This window comes from Pteropus vampyrus, unplaced genomic scaffold (assembly GCF_000151845.1).
Source record: "Pteropus vampyrus isolate Shadow unplaced genomic scaffold, Pvam_2.0 Scaffold171, whole genome shotgun sequence".
NCBI lineage: Eukaryota > Metazoa > Chordata > Mammalia > Chiroptera > Pteropodidae > Pteropus > Pteropus vampyrus.
The window spans coordinates 3,195,326-3,213,420 of record NW_011888952.1 but is presented as its reverse complement, the minus strand read 5'-3'; the positions used below and the strand labels follow the sequence as shown (position 1 = coordinate 3,213,420).

At 36.3% G+C, this 18,095-nt stretch overlaps 1 protein-coding gene across 8 annotated transcripts in view; it reads left to right on the top strand.

Annotated features, from left to right (window-relative positions):
* Nucleotides 1-607: 607 nt before the first annotated feature.
* SETD5 (SET domain containing 5) overlaps nt 608-18,095 on the top strand; it is a 73,718-nt gene continuing 56,230 nt past the window's right edge. For 3 of the 8 annotated variants that reach the window (XM_023536884.1, XM_023536890.1, XM_011370629.2), the window contains exon 1: nt 608-897. The gene's annotated coding sequence lies outside the window, so the exon portion shown is untranslated. The remainder of the gene's footprint in view (nt 898-18,095) is intronic. The other 5 variants (XM_011370626.2, XM_011370624.2, XM_011370640.2 and 2 more) reach the window with 3 other exon arrangements.

The window sequence follows — 18,095 nt, the reverse complement described above, 5'->3', positions numbered from 1 at the left end:
GCAGTCACGAGGCTGTAACTGACAGGCCCTTTACCCCAACCAGAACACGCCAGTTGTGTTTTCACACGCGGCGGGAGGAGAAGCAGCCAATCAGTGACAAGAGCTGAGCCGGAAGCGCTGCTCCCTCTGCAAGAGCAATGGCTCCAGCCGGATTCGAGCCTTTTCCGCTTTCTCCCTCCCCCTCCGGTTGCCGCCAGGAGGGCCGCATTCCCGCCTGCCTCTAACCCTTTTCCCTTCCGGCGTAACAAACATACTCCCGACTTCCCGCAGGAGAAAGCGACAACCACTTCGGCCACCCATTACCCGCGCCGCATCCACCGGACCTTCCTCCCACCAGAGTTCCGCTCCCCTACCTAGCCGAGGCTCTCTGAGGAGCTGGAGCCCCAGAACACTGCCTCTTCTCTAGGCGGCTCCAGCGGCTTTCGCTGATTGGCGGCGAGCTGGCCAATGGGTGCGGGGAGGTGGGCAGAGAGGCCAATGGCGTGGCGGGAGGGGGCGTGTCCCGGGTGCCCCTGGCGCCGGCGCTGGGAATCCCCGTGCGGTCAGTGGCGTTTCCGCTCGGGCAGCGGGCTGAGTGAGCTGCCGCCGCCGCCGCCGCCGCCACCGCCGGGGGAGGGGCGGCCGCCGCCCGCCTGCGCTCAGAGACTCACGCAGCCCCAGTCCCGCCAGTCCGCCAACACTGTAGTGCCGCCCCCCCTCCTCCCCTGGCCCTTCCCCCTACCCGCCTTTGCTCGCTCCGCCTTTCTGCCCCCACCCCCACCTCACGGGCACGGGCCATTCCCGGCCAGGAAACGCCGTGGCGCCGCGTTGGGCCTAACTCGAGTCCTGCTGCCTCCCGGGAGTGTTGTGCGCCGCAGCCCGGGCCCAGGCCCAGGCCCCGGCAGCGCCTGGGACAAGGTAAGGGTCCGACAAGAAAGAGGGACCTAACCTCACGATCCGGCCCCCGGGGGAGGGAAGGGTCACCTCCTCCGTCTCCCCGCGCTCGTTCTCGGGACGTGGGCCTGGCCCTCCCCAGGCTCTAAGCAGGAGGATGCTGCCCCTTCTTATGCCCCTCGCCACCCCCACTACACACCATTGCATCCCTCTTTCACAGGGAAAGAGGCCCCCTACGTAATGTAGTCGACCCCACTACCTTTTTATGTCTTTCCTGGGTCAGGACGCTTCCCCTCCCCCACGTCTCTTCACCCCTTTTCCTGGGAACTGCCTACTCCACATTTACCTTTGACTTGAGGATAGGCCTCTCGCTGCCCTCCTCAAAATACACAGGCATACTTTTTTCCCCTCCCCTAACCAACACCCCCACCCCCGTTCGCGCGGCCTGGTGATAAGTCTGATTGCTCTTGGGGCCTCGATCTCTCCATAATGTTCCTGGACTCCTTCCTTATCGTTCTTAGGTCCCCATCTCCGATATTGCTTCCTTTCCCACACTAAAGACATTACCTCGGCTACCCCCACTTTACATTCTTGGGTTTTCAGTGGCGTCTGCCCCAGTATCTCTGAAAAAGCGTTATCGAATTTGTAGGGTTCGAGCTTGGAGTTGAGCCAGATTGTGTCGTTCTCTCTGCCTTGGGCGTGGAAAGCAGTCATTTGAGAATGTCTTTAAAAGCAGAAAAATTTACCCTTTATGAATTCCCCTTCCCTCTGCGTTGAAGCCAGGGATGCGAAGTGAATGGCGGTGAGAAAAAGCCTTGGTTTTTAAGTAGATGAATTGCGTGAGAGGGAAAGTTTAACTGTTGGGAAAACCCCTTCTATGCTAATTTATTCTGTAGAGATCTTTTGCTTGTCTCACTTCTTAGGAATAATTGGTCTTTCCCTTGGATATTGATGCAGCCTGCTCTGCTGGTCTGGGTCAGGGGTGCATGTATGACCTGCATTTTCTGCTTTCTCATGTTACTTGTGCAATGTGTTCACCAGTAATTCATTTCTTCCCCAGATCTCTGGGTTCTGTTGGGCTTTGTCTATACTTTAGTTCATGTCTCCAGTTTTCCCCGTGCTTATGGTGCTGAAAGAATCCCCAAATTCTCAGCTAATTTCCTTCATCACTTGACTAAACAAGTTGCTTTTAAATGACTTAATTTTAACCAAGGTCATATTTACGTTTTTTGTTGGGGTGATGTTACATAGCTCTGCTTTTGATTAGAGAGAATCTAGCTGGGTTGAGTGTTATGAGCTTTTCAAGAGAATGTTTGTGTACCCCCTATTTGAGAAAATTTCTTGGTGGTTAATTTTATGTCATTAATGTTTTTAGGTCACTCAGAAAAAAGTTATAAGTTGTAATTTTAAATGTGTGTAATCTGTGTTAGGACTAAAGCAAAGAATATTCACTTAATCAGAGAGGTTTCTGGGCCTCTTGGAGGACACAGGAAAATTTTAATGTTGGATTTCTTCCAATTTTCTCAGGAGGATCATTAATTTTCTTATATAGCCAAAAATTCTGGCCCGTTACAGGATTAGAGTCCTTAAGGTTTACTCATCCTGTCATTAAAATAGAAAAATGAATTATGTCCTTTGGTAGGACATGACACAAGGCTCTGTCTCTAGCTGCAAATTTAAATTTCACTGTAAAGAGAGTGCTTAGAAAATTGGCCTTTTAAAGAGTAAAGCTTAATCTTCACTCCTAAATGGCTGGCTTAATTAAAATGGGTATCCGAAATTTGGTAAATACTGATTTTTCTAATAAAAGGCTCTTGGTTTAAAACTAAATGGGTGACCTTAAGAGTGTTTCTTTCTAACAGCATAATTCCAGCCCTTCTGGCATGGAGCATTGGTCCAAAAAAAAAAAAAGTGTAAGAAGTGGGGGTGGGGTGAGGAGAAGGTTGTTCTTTGGGTTGGACCACAGGGGTGAGTATACAAGGCAGCAGCAGCTGCTGGCTCTGGAGCTCTGGTTGCTACGTGAGAAGCTTGAGTAGTGTTGGCTGCTGTCTCCAGGGAAGGACAGCAGTGCAGCGTCCATTAATGCTGTTGGCTGCAGGGAGCTGCACTTAGGCGATGGCTGCTTCAGGACTAAGAAGAAATCTTGCTTTTCTGGGAATTTTCATTGCTGAGCTGGTTTGCATTTTATTGGTGGGGAGATGATAATTAGCAATTCATCACCTTCTACCCATTTATGGATATCAGCATCTGGAAACTGGATCATAGTTAAAGTTTTTTTCTTTTTTGTTTGGTTTGGGGGGGGCAGATTTTTGGTTATTATCCGCAGATTTAAAACCAGAGTATTAAGAATTTAGGGATCTTCCTGAGAACCAGAGTAGGAAGCATATCAATTTTTTCTGCAACCGACATGTGTCCGTCCTTAAATCACTGACTTAATTTTAATATTTTGTTGTGTATCGCCTTCCTTTCAGTTGTTAGGCCCTATTTACCTTATTGAATAGATGTTTTGTTAAACATTTGACTAAATTTGGTATCTTAAACTCCGACAAGAATTGCCCTTTTCAGAATGATTTGCAAATATAAATCTCAGAAGTATTTTCTTATTTTCTGGATCGAGAATAGACTTCTCTAGATTAGATTATTTTTTTGGAGTTTGACCTATAAAATGGATTCATTAAATGTATATTGGATATAGTCTTCTAAGATCACAAGGATCTATGTTTGGCTGTGATCCATCTGAAATATAGGACAGACCAGAAGGAATATTCAGAAATTGAATAAGTCTAGTGTATAGGATACTTGAGAAGATGGCCTCTGAACCCCTTATGTGGTCTCCCCTCTCACAACTCCTGCAAATCAGGAAGATCTCTGATTAAGCAGAACAATTTGTTGAGTATGGAAATACTTGAAGGAGAATCACCATCCAAATATACTACCAATTATAATACTTAACAGATGCGTTGTCCGCCCCCACCCCACCTCAACACTTGCATCCTATATTTTTCCCACAGAATTTTGATATGTTCAGTTTTGTGTAAATGTACTTAAATCCCACAATCATCTATAATGTGTATGGCATGACTGGTATTTGTGGCAGGGAACCAAAAAGAATGGAAATGAGTTTTGTCATTCACAAATGTGGCTTGCATTGTCTCTCAGTGATACATGCTGACTAATGAAGCAGAATCTTTCAAAGATAATATTTTAGGTGGTTTTAATTTTTATTACTATCATGTATAAAAGATGCCAAAATAGATAAATATGGTTTCGCTCACAGTGGCTATTGAACATTTTACATATGAACGTTTGTAGCTTGTTATTTAATATGAAAGTTACCTTATAAAATAATTGCTCTTTCACTTGTTTTTCTTATTGTTTGAAACCTGTTGTGATCTTGATGTAATCATTTTCTGGAAGATCATAGAGGCCCTTTTCTTAGGATTTATTTAAACAGTATGCTTGAACATTTTTATCTTCTGATACTGTTTTGTGTCCAGGAACTTACATACTTTCTGAAGTTATTCTGGCCTTTCTTGGGGAGAGTGGCTATTCAGTTTTTGTCTTTATTTGGGGAAATGATACAGGGCAAAATGCAGATATGCACACAACCACTTTTACTTTATCCTCTTCCTGTTGAAATAACTTGTGGTTGAAATAACTTGTGAAACATTAGGCCATAGTCACCTGACTATTGGATACAATTTTTCAATGAAAAATTGGATCATGACTAGAATAAAATTTTCATATAGCTTCTGGTTCTACTCTGGTGATTTGTCAGTTTAATTTGAAACTAAAAAGCCTAACAGTGAATTTCATTTATAAAAATTATTTCAGGTATTGAAAACTAAAACTCTTGATAGGGATATTTTAAGACAAAGAAAACTTTGATTCTGCAAAATGTGTGAGATAATGTGCATTTTAATACAACTGATGGTTATTTGTAATTTGATTTAAAACATTCTCACAGCCAAATGTAATATGCCTGTGATAGTAGTAATTGTTACCATTCCTCACTGCCAAAAATTCCAAAATATGTGTTGAAATGGCATTTTTAACCTTCCATTTGATACAGTGATTGATTTCTTTTGTGGTAAAGATTCAGGAAAGTTCATGAAAGGTGAGAGAATATCATTTTCTTCACTTATCAATACATGTTTTGTTAAGTCAGAGTCTTAAGAAAAGTATCCCATATATTCAAGTCTAAACTGAGTAAAAAATACCCAGTAACTTGGGGGAGGGGTGTCAGTTAGAAAGCATCACTTTAGAGAATTCTCTTATTCTGACAAAGTATATTCAAACGCTTGCCATTTTATGAAGGGAACCATGAGAGATAATAAAGGAACAATGAAACTGAGTCTCAGTCTACCTTTATAGAAGCCCTCACTGAGCAAGGAATTTGTAATCCCATCCTGCCTCACTCAGTTTTTCCATCCTATCGATTTTGTTTGCTGAATACCTCAGGGAGAAATGGGTCATATTAAGTATCTTTGATATAAAGACAGGGAAGAGGAATTTTCTTATTGGAACAGTGTCTTAGTATTTTTAAAACACTAAGATTATTGGCCAGTTTTGCTCATGTATTCCACTGTTAGTTTGGTCTGACTGCTTTCTCTTCTGTGTTCTTCTGTCTTCATACTGTGGAAATTCTCAGAGTTTTGATGGCAAACTGAAGTAATAAGAATCGTTTCTTCAGCCATATTAGTTATGTATATACACTCAGAGCTGAGAATACTCATTGGCCTATGTTGAGTTACAGAAAAGCAGAGGATATAGGAATTTTTACAGAATTTGTTTCTGTCTGGGGAATCAAGTTTTTTGATGTGCTACCTAATTGAGGGAAAATGTCGAATTCCTTGTTGCTCTATTTGAAAAATAGATGGAAGCATGGGAGGAGCCTGAGACCTTTGCAGCAGAATTGGTCTGAGTAGAAAATGAAGATTTTTGTTTCAAATTGCCAGCTGCTTATGTCAGACTGACTCTCTTATTATGCTTCTGGTTGGCCTGTCAGTATGGCCAAACAGCTAGATAAGTGCAGGGCAGGACAAAGGGCTCTTTACACAGCAGGGAGGCAATGTTGTTGGGGGAGGGGCAGGAGGTAGGAAAGAGGAGGAGGAGGTTCTTTTCCCTGGGAGATTATTCACTTCGGTATACAATTAAAGAAATCATTTCTGGCTTCCACTAAAGCATTGAATTTGTGCCAACCATATACTGTTAACCTGAAATTTAGTATATCCCTGAATATCTGGTAGGGATCCATCCTCTCCTCCAAGGAAAAATAAAAGACTAAAGCTTTGTATAGGTTAAAAGAAAATAAATCTCATGCTCTCCACACTCCTAAATATGAGTCACCCCCTTAATAGACCAGTTCTAGAGCATCTGACAGCATATTTCTATTTCTCAGTAATAGAAAAGAATATTCTATCCGAATAAAATTTATATTTCAACACATACACTGTCTTTATTTGAGTTGGGATTAAACTGGATTAGGTAGAATAATTTGTTTCTCTTTGTGTGAAATAGTTGCAAATTGTTAGCTCCAATTTTATATCTGTAATCTGGAGAGCACTCTCTATAGACATTCACGTTATTGGCTACCATCTGTAAAATGCTAACTGAAGAGAGGCTACTTACTGTTTCAGTCTTAATCCTACTTTCTGGAGAACCTGATATTCCCTGGAGGTTACTCCCTCCACCACATCAGGGTTGGTACAACTTTGATACATGTGCTCAACTCCCAACTGAAAGTGGGGCAGTTGTATCTATATTATTAGAATTAATATGAATCATAGAGTTGAAAGAGACCTGTGGGTTATCTGGCCCTTTAAGCAAAATCATAATGAAATAGTTTAAAGTTTGAGCTCCTATGGAAGTTTTCATTAGATTGTTATAAGGATCAGTGTCCTGAACAGTATTATTTACTTTTAAAATAAATGTCAAACAATACATGCATCCTATTTCTTTTTTAAAAAATCAAAATATTAAAGAATTGCATTCTCAGACAAGTTAGGTAGCAATTATTTGGATTGCAAAAGAATTCCTCCTTTATAAAGGTATATGCTAAGGTTCTTTTAAAAGCTTAATGTATTTTAAGAGAATTTTATTTTTAGAAATAATTGATTAGACCACAGTTTTCCAAGAGTACTGTTGCTTGAATTGAAATACTACCTGTATTGTAATGTTATTAAATTGAGATACGACCTGTATTGCAATGTTATTTAGGCTTAAAAGTTTTCTCTTCTGTCCAAACTGCAGGAGACAGTAAGGAAACTGGAATACTAAATTTTCCTTATGGATCCAGAGCTTGTGACTGTTGGCAAAGAAGAGATGTTTTAACTTGATAGAATACTTACAAAACTGCCTTTAATGTAATATTATGCAAACCTGACCAAATTTTGTGTCATTTCCCTCTATAAAAAGAAAAATGCGTTACCTACTTAACATTATATTTCTATGTGTATAGGTCTTGGCAGTAATGATATAATATTTTGATCTGAAAGGGGAAATTTGAGTGACTAATTATCATTCCCATTAGTTAAAACTTTTTTATCAGTAGAATAGCAATGGTAACATGAAATTTAGTAGACTATATTTTATATTGCTATAGAAATTTAGGGTAGTCATTTCTTCTCTGTATAATTCATTCACATGGATTATTTCCATAGATTTGTGAGACAAAAATAGAAGTCATTTAGTTCAAACCCTGGCCTCCATTCCAGTCAGTTTACATGTGCTAAGACCCACATTGCTAACTAAAGTAAACATCATTTTCAGCATTCAACTAAATAATTAGAAATCTCTTCATTGTGGCTTCTACTGCTCCTATTACCTGAATCTTGCTGGAGGCCCTAAAAAATTCCTGGCAAATGTAGGGGAGAGGGTACATTTTGATCTCAAAGTGTTTGATAACTGCTTTGGCTCCTCAAACAGCTAATCCCATTTTCTTAAGACTCAGCCAGCAGTAGACTAGAATGGAGGTGAAACACAGTACTGTACCTCATCTTGCCTTTGCAGCTGCTCCACCTTATTTCCTGCAATTATTATCCCACAACGCCTCTCCCCAGCAAATAAGAAACTAGGACAAAGAAGGAAAATTGGATGGGCTGATAGGATTTTTACTATGGTTATGGGTTTGTTTATATGTACTTAAATACAAAGCTCATTCATTCCATGTCAGTAGTGAAAGATTATAAGTTAAGTATCTTCCACTTCCTTCATAAACCATTCCAGATTCTCAGCTTTACAGAAAAAAAAAAATGTTTTTAAGCACACTTAATTTTCCTTGCCTGTTCACACAATCATTACCACCAGATGCCACTGTATTATTAGCTTGAAGAAAGGGAGAATCTCTTCTGTAGATAATATTTGAAGTTGGTATTGGGAATTACTGATTTGTGTAACTCAAGATTAAAGACTAAAATAAGGTTAAAAAATTAAATATTTTGTGCTTCCTTCTTTATCTTAGTGGAGATGAAATTAATTGTTCAAATAGAAATTTTTCATTCTTTAGAGTTTTCCATTAAGCTGCATAATTAATGTCCTTCAAGCCTTCTTTTTCCCCACACAATCCACCCTAAGAAAACCCAAGAAATTTTATTTTTATCATTTTTTGTTGCTGTATTCTGATGTTAACATTTTCTTCTCCCTTCTTCTGAAATGTGAAAACTCATAAAATCCAGTAAACTAAGATATGTGCACTATTGAATATAGTAAGAGGATTATTTCATAATTCTTAGAAATTATGATCTGGTTAGGCTGCTCTAATATGTTAACATATTTAATAATGTTGACTTGTAATTTTAATATATATCTAGATTCATCTCAGTGTTTTATATTTGCACCCATTGTTTGTCATTTTATATAAGGTGGTTCTCCCCCCAACCCCATCTCTCTGTTTTTGTTTTTTTTATTTCTGTCCTGTTATGATCTTTGGCCTTTTGAAAAATTCTGTTTCCTTCCACCAGTCTCTGCATGCCACAACACATACAATTTGTACTCTCTCGGTTCTTTGAAGGAGGATGATCTGCAGTTAATAATCAACTGTTTGGGCAGTCTCGGTATCCAAGGAAGGTTTTACTTACAAGGAAGAACCTGGTAGGACCTGTTGGCAATTAGACTGCCTCTGCATTTATGCTACCTTTTCCTTTATTAACATAGATGTTGAAGGTTGACTTGTTTTATAAGAGAAACCAGACAGAAAGGGAAGAGCCACAGTTACATATGGTTATTTTAAAAATAAATGTTTATTATGATCATATTTGGGATAGAATCTTAGAGGATATTAAAAAAAAACCTTCATTTTAATTTTAAAGACAAAAGAGTTTAACCTAAAATAAAACAAAGAGAAGGCTTTTGAGGCAATATGATTGATTGCATGCCCAGTTTAGCACTAGATTATTGTATGAATGCATAAATTTTTATTGTCTCAGTATCTGTGGTGCAAACTGCTATAGCCATGTGAGTTAAATGTCTTTATGCTGAAAAATATTAAGTGGAATGACTTTTTAAAAAAAATAACATCTGAGAAAAATATAGGAGCAAGTCCAACTTTTTGATGTCCCTTTTTAATTATTTTTGGTCTTGCTATACAAATTTAGTTTAATTTATGGGAGTTAGAACTTTAATGACGTAGCTTAGTAATAGAACCAAATATGACTAGATTGACATAGTGTCAATGCATATTTTAGGATGAGACTAATATTGTACCTAATTGTTAAACATATTTAGGTTACTTTTATTGAAAAAGTTTACCCAAGATTTAAAAATCTATGAAGTGGCATAAAATATTCACATTTTAAACAGGTAGTCACCTTATTGGTGGCACATCATATAAGCAATAATCAGATTTTTTAAATCAAGTATTAAAAAAATAATAAAATCAGGTATTTACTGAAAATCAAAAAAGAGAAAATTATGCTAGCATCATATACAGAGCTCTGAAGTTACTGTAGCCATACCACTTAGACCAAGTAGGTAATAATGCCAGCCCCAGGGCTCTTACTTTGAAGCCCAGACCCAGATGTTTTTACCGCAACTCTTCCTTACTTAACCCATAGGCTATTAAGATTTGAAGTGTTGCGAGGAATAAGGTAACCGTTCAGAAATTGAGTAGGAATCTGACTGGTTCATGTGTGGAGGCCCATGGGAAGACATGTACTTTTTAGAGAAGCAAGGTTCTGGGTAAGTGTACTTTTCCTCTCATAGTTTATCATGAAAAGGAATTGCTGGAAGTTTGCAGAAAACACTATAAACAACAAGTAGACATCTCGTTTTATGAAATAACTGTGACAAGCAAAGGAGATGAAAAGTAGTTTGTTTTTTTGTAGAATACCTTAGTTTTTCTGAAAACTCTAATATTAGGAATGTATTTCTATGGAAATTAGTTACCCAAAGAATTGAGTTGAGTATCTTTTGTGAAAAATGATTTAAAATTTTCATCTTTTATCAAGTGACCATATGTCTTGGTTTCCCTGGGACAATCCTGGTTTATGCCTACTGCATAATTAGTAATAGCTCCCCTTTCACTCAAAAATGCCCTAGTTTGGACTGTAAATTATATGTTCACTCTAATTCTAGGAGATCTTGGAACTTTTTGTTACTACATATCAACCCATTTTTCTTTTATAGAGAGAGCTCTTCTCATTCTCCTCTCTGCTAGGATTTATCTGTTGGCCTCTCTGAACCCCCATTTCCACATAAGCAGTTTTTAGAATTAAGCCTTTTCCTTTTAGTTGATGATGGGGGGGGTGATATAGATTTGATTACTTTTTCATTATGAAAAAGTTCAAATACAACAGAATAGAGAGAATAGAAAAATCGACTCACTTTGGAATTTATTTAAACCATTTATTTGATCAAGATAAGATTCATACATTGTACTTGGTTGATACATTTGATTCTTTGTAATTTATAGGTTCTTGTCTTTTTTTATGTAATATATTTGTTAAATGAATTTATCATCACGTAAAGTTCCTACTCTTTGGGTCTTTGAAGTTGCATCTACATGGTGTCATTTAATGTATTCTGCTATTAGATGACTCTCCTTCCCATATTCATGTAAATTAATGATTAGATCCATTGCAAGTATACTTTATAAGACTACTATGTACTTCCATTGAGTTACATTATGTTTACTTGTGTATGTAATGTTAAGCAGCTGTTGATATTTATTGCCTATGTCAGCCATTCTTAAATTCTATAAAAATTGAAGGCCTCAAAGAGCTTTTATTTGTGTGGGCTATATAGAGATTTACCAGATTAGAAATTAAAACAGACAAATGGTTACCCTAAGATCCAGTTTGCCTCGTACAAGTTTTCAAAATAATGAATTGGTAACCTAGCAACCTCCAAAGGTGATCAATGAAGTATTATTATTATTATTATTGTTATGGTTTTAAAGATATTTGATGTGCTTCAGTTACTTGCAGTTATTATTTTTGACATTCAGATTGTCTCACATTTGGCTCTTGGCTCCTAAGTCTTTTTAACTCATTCTCAATTGCTTCCTGGCTTGCCTTTTTTTTTTTTTTTTTTTTTAATTGATTCCTTGCTGTTTCATATGACGGAATGTTCCAGGATCATTTTTTACATTTCCTGCCCAAACCTAGAATTATTTGTTCTTGCAAAACTCTGGGGATTTTTTTTAGTAGAAATGGTACTTAGAGACCATAATCTGAGTGCTAGCAGTGTTCATTGCTCGAGTTGGTCCTTTTTTCCAGACCTTTTCAGAAGACATAACTAAAAAGCAGTTTCTTTTCTTTCCTCTTTTTGTTTCTTTTTTTTTTAATACAAGTTGTTGATGTTTAACTTTTATCTCAAATTCAGTATTATATATTTACATAAACCTACTCTTTTCTCCATGCCCAAAATTCTAATTTCCGCTAACATTAATATAATTACTGTTTGCTTTACCCCACAATATACACACAGCAGTTTTAGAATCTCAGAACAGTATGATTACTGGAAAGTGTGTTGTTTGTTTTTGCCCTTAGGATATGTCCCTCTAAAAATATACAGTCAAATTACAATGTTTTAAAATCACTTGGAATAGTTCTGTGTGACTATGCCACCAGCTCAATACACAGTAAGGTTAATTTTTTTCATTTCACTTTCAGATTTTTCAGGGCTTATTTTTTTTATAATTATAATAAAATATGGTTACTAAGTCAAATTTGCAAATCTACATATGGTCAGAGAACTGTAGCTTCTAGTCTGTTCCACCCTGTTACTATATGTAAGACTTGACAGATTTGTCATAATTATTTAAATTGATACTTTGTTTTAGTACTTTTATTGTAACACAAGAAGCGTTTAAGTTAGTTTATTTACTAAAAACTATCTGCTTTTAGGTTTTTCAATAACTAATAAGCATTTTTAGGTCATGGAAGAGGAACATAGACTTTTCTTTTTTTCTAGGAACGACAGTTTCTTGCCCGAACATAAATAGTTAAAATAAGAAACTTTCTTTCTCTAGTAAAAATTCTCTCTCTAGAAATGCTAGATCATTTTCCATTTGTCTGTGATGATTTTCAGATACTTAAATATGATCACCACTTGGGACACTGGTGCTGCTTGTAGTAGAAAGCTCATCAATTAACATTTCTTGAATGGTTCACACTTAGACCTGAAATTTAGATGTTAGAACTGATATCTACTTTTTTAACTTTGTCATTTAAAATTCAAATTATGTGATTATGTAAGTTTTAAATTAAAACTTTATTTTTCTGACTATATCTAAAAAGTTATATTACAGCAATATATATCACATTCTAACATATCTTTGTATTATAGGCTAAAAAATATTAAATCAGGTTATGTCAAATGGTGAAGCTATAGTGATTAAGAGTGTGAGAATTCCAAAATTGGATAGAGTTTGCTTCACATTCTAGTTTGCAGTTTTCTTGCTCTGGCCTTGGTGAGTTTGATTCTTTGACTAAACAGGAATAGTACCTTCTTCATGAAGATATGGACATTACAAAAGCTAATGTATGTAAAGTGAGTGAAGACACAGTGGCTAGTATACAAAATAAGCATCCAGTAAATGTTAGCTTTTATTTGGAAGTTGTTACTGTTACGAATTTTTGACCAATTCTCTAAACTCTTTTTATCTGTACCTCACTTGGGATAAGCAATACTGCTTACATACTATAAATATAGCACCTGATTTTCATGACTCCATTGGTTATATGAAAAGAACCAACTGTTAACAAAAGAATAATCAGGATCTAGCTAAAATTTGTGTGAGGCTTCTGGCTTTACAATATACCAGGGCTTACTATGTAAATGTAATCACATTAAAAACCTTAGTAGATAAGAAAGCTTTAAGGAAACAAAGTTTCTTTTCAGGATCCAAGGTCCTTTTTAGACATTATTAGACATTTTTATTTGAAGTGGCTTGAGGGCACTATGTATGCTGACAACTGTTAAAGGAATTTTTTAACTCTAGAATTTTAAGATACACCTGCCTTTTAAAAGTGCCTTCAGATAATGCTATGTAACACCAGATTGCTCGTTAGTTTAGATGTTTTGTGTTTTTAATTTTTAGCTTTATTGAAGTATAATTGATAAAATTATAATATATTTACAGTATACAATATGATGATTTAATATACATATACATAATGAAAGGATTCCAACAATTGAGGTAACTAACATATTATCCCTTATGTATTCACCCTTTCTGGGAGGGGTGAGAACCCTTAAATTCTAATCTCTTGGCAAATTTCAGTTATACAATACATACAGAATTACCAGCTATGATTACTGTGTTTATACATTAGATCTCAGACCTTATTCATCTTTATAACTGAAAGTTTTACTAACCTTTCATTTCTTTTACACCCCAGCCCCTGACAACCACCAGTCTACTCTCTGTTTTTATAAGTGGATTTTTTTTTTTTTTTTTTTTTTAGTGATTCCACATGTAAGTGATACTATGCAGTATTTGTCTTTCTCTGGCTTACTTCACTTAGCATAATGCTCTCCAGGTTCATCCATGTTGTCACAAATGTAAGGAATTCCTTCTTTTATGGCTGAATAATATTCCATTGTATATAAATAGATAGATATCATTTTCTTAATCCATTCATCTTTTTTTGAGAGACACTTGTTTCCATACCTTGACTATTGTGAATAGTGTTGCAGTAAACATAGGAGTACAGGACAGATATTTCTTCGAGATAGTGATTTTGTTTCCTTTGGATATATTCTCCCAAATGGGATTGCTGGATCATATAGTAGTTTTATTTTTAATTTTTTGAGGACCCTCTATGTTGTTTTCCATAGTGACTGTACCAGTTTATGTTCCCACCAACAGTGTACAGAGGTTCTCTTTTCTCCACATGCTCACTAGCATTTGTTATCTCTTGTCTTCTTGATAATAACCATCCTGAAAGGTGTGAGGTGATATCTCATAGTGGTTTTGACTTTGGTTTCCCTAATGACTAGTGATATTGAGCACCTTTTCAAAGACCTGTTGATCCTTTTTATGTCTTCTTTGGGAAAATATTTATTTGAGTCCTTCACTCATTTATTAAATTTGTCTTTGTTTTGTTCGTTTCACTGTTGAGATGTATGAGTTCCTTGTACATTTTTAATGTTAACCCCTTGTTGAATATGTGGTTTGCAAATATTTTCTCCCATTCCATAGATTGCCTTCCATTTTGTTGATGGTTTCATTTGCTGTACAGAAGCTTTTGGTTTGGTGTAGTCTCACTTGTTTATTCCTGCTTTTGTGCTTTTGCTTTTGGTGTCGAATCCAAAAAATCATTAACAAGATCAATGTCAAAGACTTTACCACCTGTTGTTTTCTTCTAGGGGTCATATGGTTTCAAGTCTTATATTCAAGTCTTTAATCCATTCCAAGTTCATTTTTGTGTATGGTATAAGATAGTGGTCCAATTCATTCTTTTTCAAGTGGATACTCAGTTTTCCCAGCAGCACTTACTGAAGAGACTATCATTTCCCCTTTGTATATATTTTTTTCACTTATATTTATGTTTTAATTTTTTTATGGTGACATTGGTTAATGAAATCCACTGTTTCAAGCGCCCATTGCATATTCTTGGCACCTTTGTCAGAAACTTAATTGACAATATATGCATGGATTTATTTTTGAGTGCTCTGTTCTGTTTCACTGATCTGTATGTTTCTTTTTATGCCAGTATGTCATCTGTCCTGATTACTTTATCTTTGTAGTATAGTTTGAAATCAGGAAGTGTGATGCTCCAGCTTTGTTCTTTCTCAAGATTGCTTTGGCTATTCAGGATCTTTTATGGCTCCATAAAATGAATTTAGGATTTTTTTTTATTTCTGTGAAATATACCATTGGAATTTTGATAGGGATTGAATTTATAGATCACTTTGGGTAGCGTGGACATTTTAATATTGATTTTTCCAATTCACAAGCAAAGAATATCTTTCCATTCATTTGTCTTCAGTTTTTTTCATCAATGTTTTATAGTTTTGAGTGTACAGATCTTTCTCTTCATCGGTTAAATATATTCCTAAGTGTTTTATTCTTTTCAATGCTATTGTAAATGGGGTTTTTATTTATTTTTCTTCCGCCCCTCCCCACACACACTTTAATTCCTCCCCTCCCCCCACTTCCACCCCTGTCCTATGGATGTTGCCGTTTCCCCTTAAGAACTGGATCTTTGAAGGCGGGGGGTCTCCTCCCACACGCTGGTGGCGTGTACCAGGGGCCTGGTGCACCTGGGGTATGTTTCTTGGCTCCACCTGGGGCGCGAACCCAGGACCTTCTGCGTGTAAAGCGGACATGCTAACCACTACACTATGGAGCCACACTATTTCTCTTTCTTACAGTTCGTATAAAACAACTTATGTTTGTATGTTTTTCTATCCTGAAACTTTACTGAATTTGTTTGGTCTAACAGTTTTCTGTTTTTGTTTTGTTTTGTTTTTGGTGGAACCTTTAGTGTTTTCTAGATGTACCATGTTACCTGCAAGCAAATAGTTTTACTTCTTTCTAATGTGGATGTTTTTTTATTTCTTTTTCTTGCCTAATTGCTCTGGTTAGGACTTTGAGTACTATTTTGAATAGAGGTGGTAAGAGTGGTCATCTTTGTTTTGTTACTGATCAAAAGCTTTCAGCTTTTCACCATTGAATATGATGTTAACTGTGGATTTATCATATACAGCCTTTATTATGTTGAGGTGCATTCTATCTGTACTTAATTTTGTTCAGAATTTTTATCATGAAAAAAATATTCATTTTTGTCATATTTATTCTGCATTTATAGAGATGTTCATATGATTTTTATTTTTCATTTTGTTAATGTAGTGTATCACATTTATTGATTTGGGTAGTAGAAACATTTTCCATCCCAGGAATAAATTCCACTTGATCATGTCGTATGGTCCTTTTAATGTACTGTTGAGTTTATAGCTTGCTAAGATTTTTTTGAAGACTTTTGCATCTGTGTTTATCAGGGGATATGGTTCTGTAGTTTTTGTTTTTTGTGTGTGTGGGTTTGGTTGTTTTTGTTTTTGTTTTTTTGCTTTAGTATCAGGGTAATGCTAGCCTCATAAAATGGGTTTGGAAGTGTTCCCCTCTCTTCAGTGTTTTAGAAGTTTTGTTTGTTTTTAATACTTTAGGATTAGAATGAGCTTGAGGAATGCTAAAATGAATTCAGATTGGATAGCAAGTCCTTATGCTTCCAAAATGTTTCATTATACTATATTACTTACCTATCTTGTTATTTTAGATATAGAGAGTTCTAGGAAAGAACAAAATGGTGGGCTAGAGATGTTGTCCCCCCTTGCAAAAAGAAAAACAAAAACAAAAAACCAGGAACTAAAAATGCACATGTTCTTTTGTTTAAAAGAATCTTTTTGACAGACGTGCTAAAATATTTATGATTGAAATGATATATTGCTGGTGTTTGCTTCAGAATGGAGAAGAGGTAATATATGAAACAGGGTTGAATATGAATTGGTAATTGTTCAACGATGAGTAAATGAAATTCTTTGTAAAATTTTACTTTTATATTTGTTTGAAATTTCACAAATTTTTTAAGTTTAAAATAAAAAGACTTGGCTGTTAGGGATCTTGTTAACGCAGACTAGTAAACATACTCAGATGTTTTAGTCTCTCCCCATTGGTGCTCCTTGCCCTCTGAGCCCAATTCCTCTTGTGACTATCACAGGATATTTCTAATCAACGGAAGAATAGAGTGACTATGTTAATATGTAATAACTTTCTATACTAAAAGGAAATTTTAATGTTTTAAGGAAGTCTGTACAGATTTTGGAAAGCATTCTTGACAGGAATATTGAGGAATCAAATGGGTAAATTAACAGTATGTTCGGTATACAATAGATTTTATTTCATGAGATGAGTGAATTTCTGAAAAGGTATCTTATAAATATCAAATCAATGCCAAACAGTCGAGTTTTTTAAAGAAAATTAATAGGATATTTGACTAACTGAAGGTTAATCTGTGACTGTTAGCAAGTCTCAATATTAGTGGGTTTGGCAAATTACTCTTAAGACTCAAACTATAGATTCCTCTCCTCCACTTCATATTATTGCCTTGGAAACAGGAAGTATTTCCTGTTTGCCTTCATTATACTCTTTGTTCACTTCTTTAATATTGTAACCCAACATACCAAAAGTTGGATGCTTGCAATGTGCCATATATCTTGGTAGGTTCTCTTACGAGCATTATCTCAATTCTCAAAATAGTGCCATGGGTAGTTTACAAATGAACAGACTTAATCAGAGTGACCACACAACTACTAAGAGGTGAGTCAAGTTCTTTATGATTCCAGAATCTTTTCACTATACCCTATTATCTTATTTAAAGAGACTTGCATCTCCACCAATATAATCTGTAACTTTTCCTGTCCTCTTGACTTTGGGCACTGCTTCTCATCTGTAGTATGGACCTTTTTTCTTTAGGATTTTTTGCCTGGAATTGGATGAGGCTCCTGGATCTGGATAGAGAAAGGCAAAAATAAATTGGTTTTTATTGGGCATTATCCGCTACTAGAGTGATTATAAATTCTGAATATAAAAGTTAAAGGGCTTCTTTCAATCACCCATACCTTACCAGTCAGTCACTTATGGGCTTCCTTTTATCTCAGACTATCAGCAGTTCAAGAAAGGGTATAGAGCAGAAGCCTATGAATCCCTAGAAGTTTACAAGTTTTGTCTGCATTTTTCTGAGGAAAAAGTTCTTGGCCCTGTCAGATTCTTAAAGAAA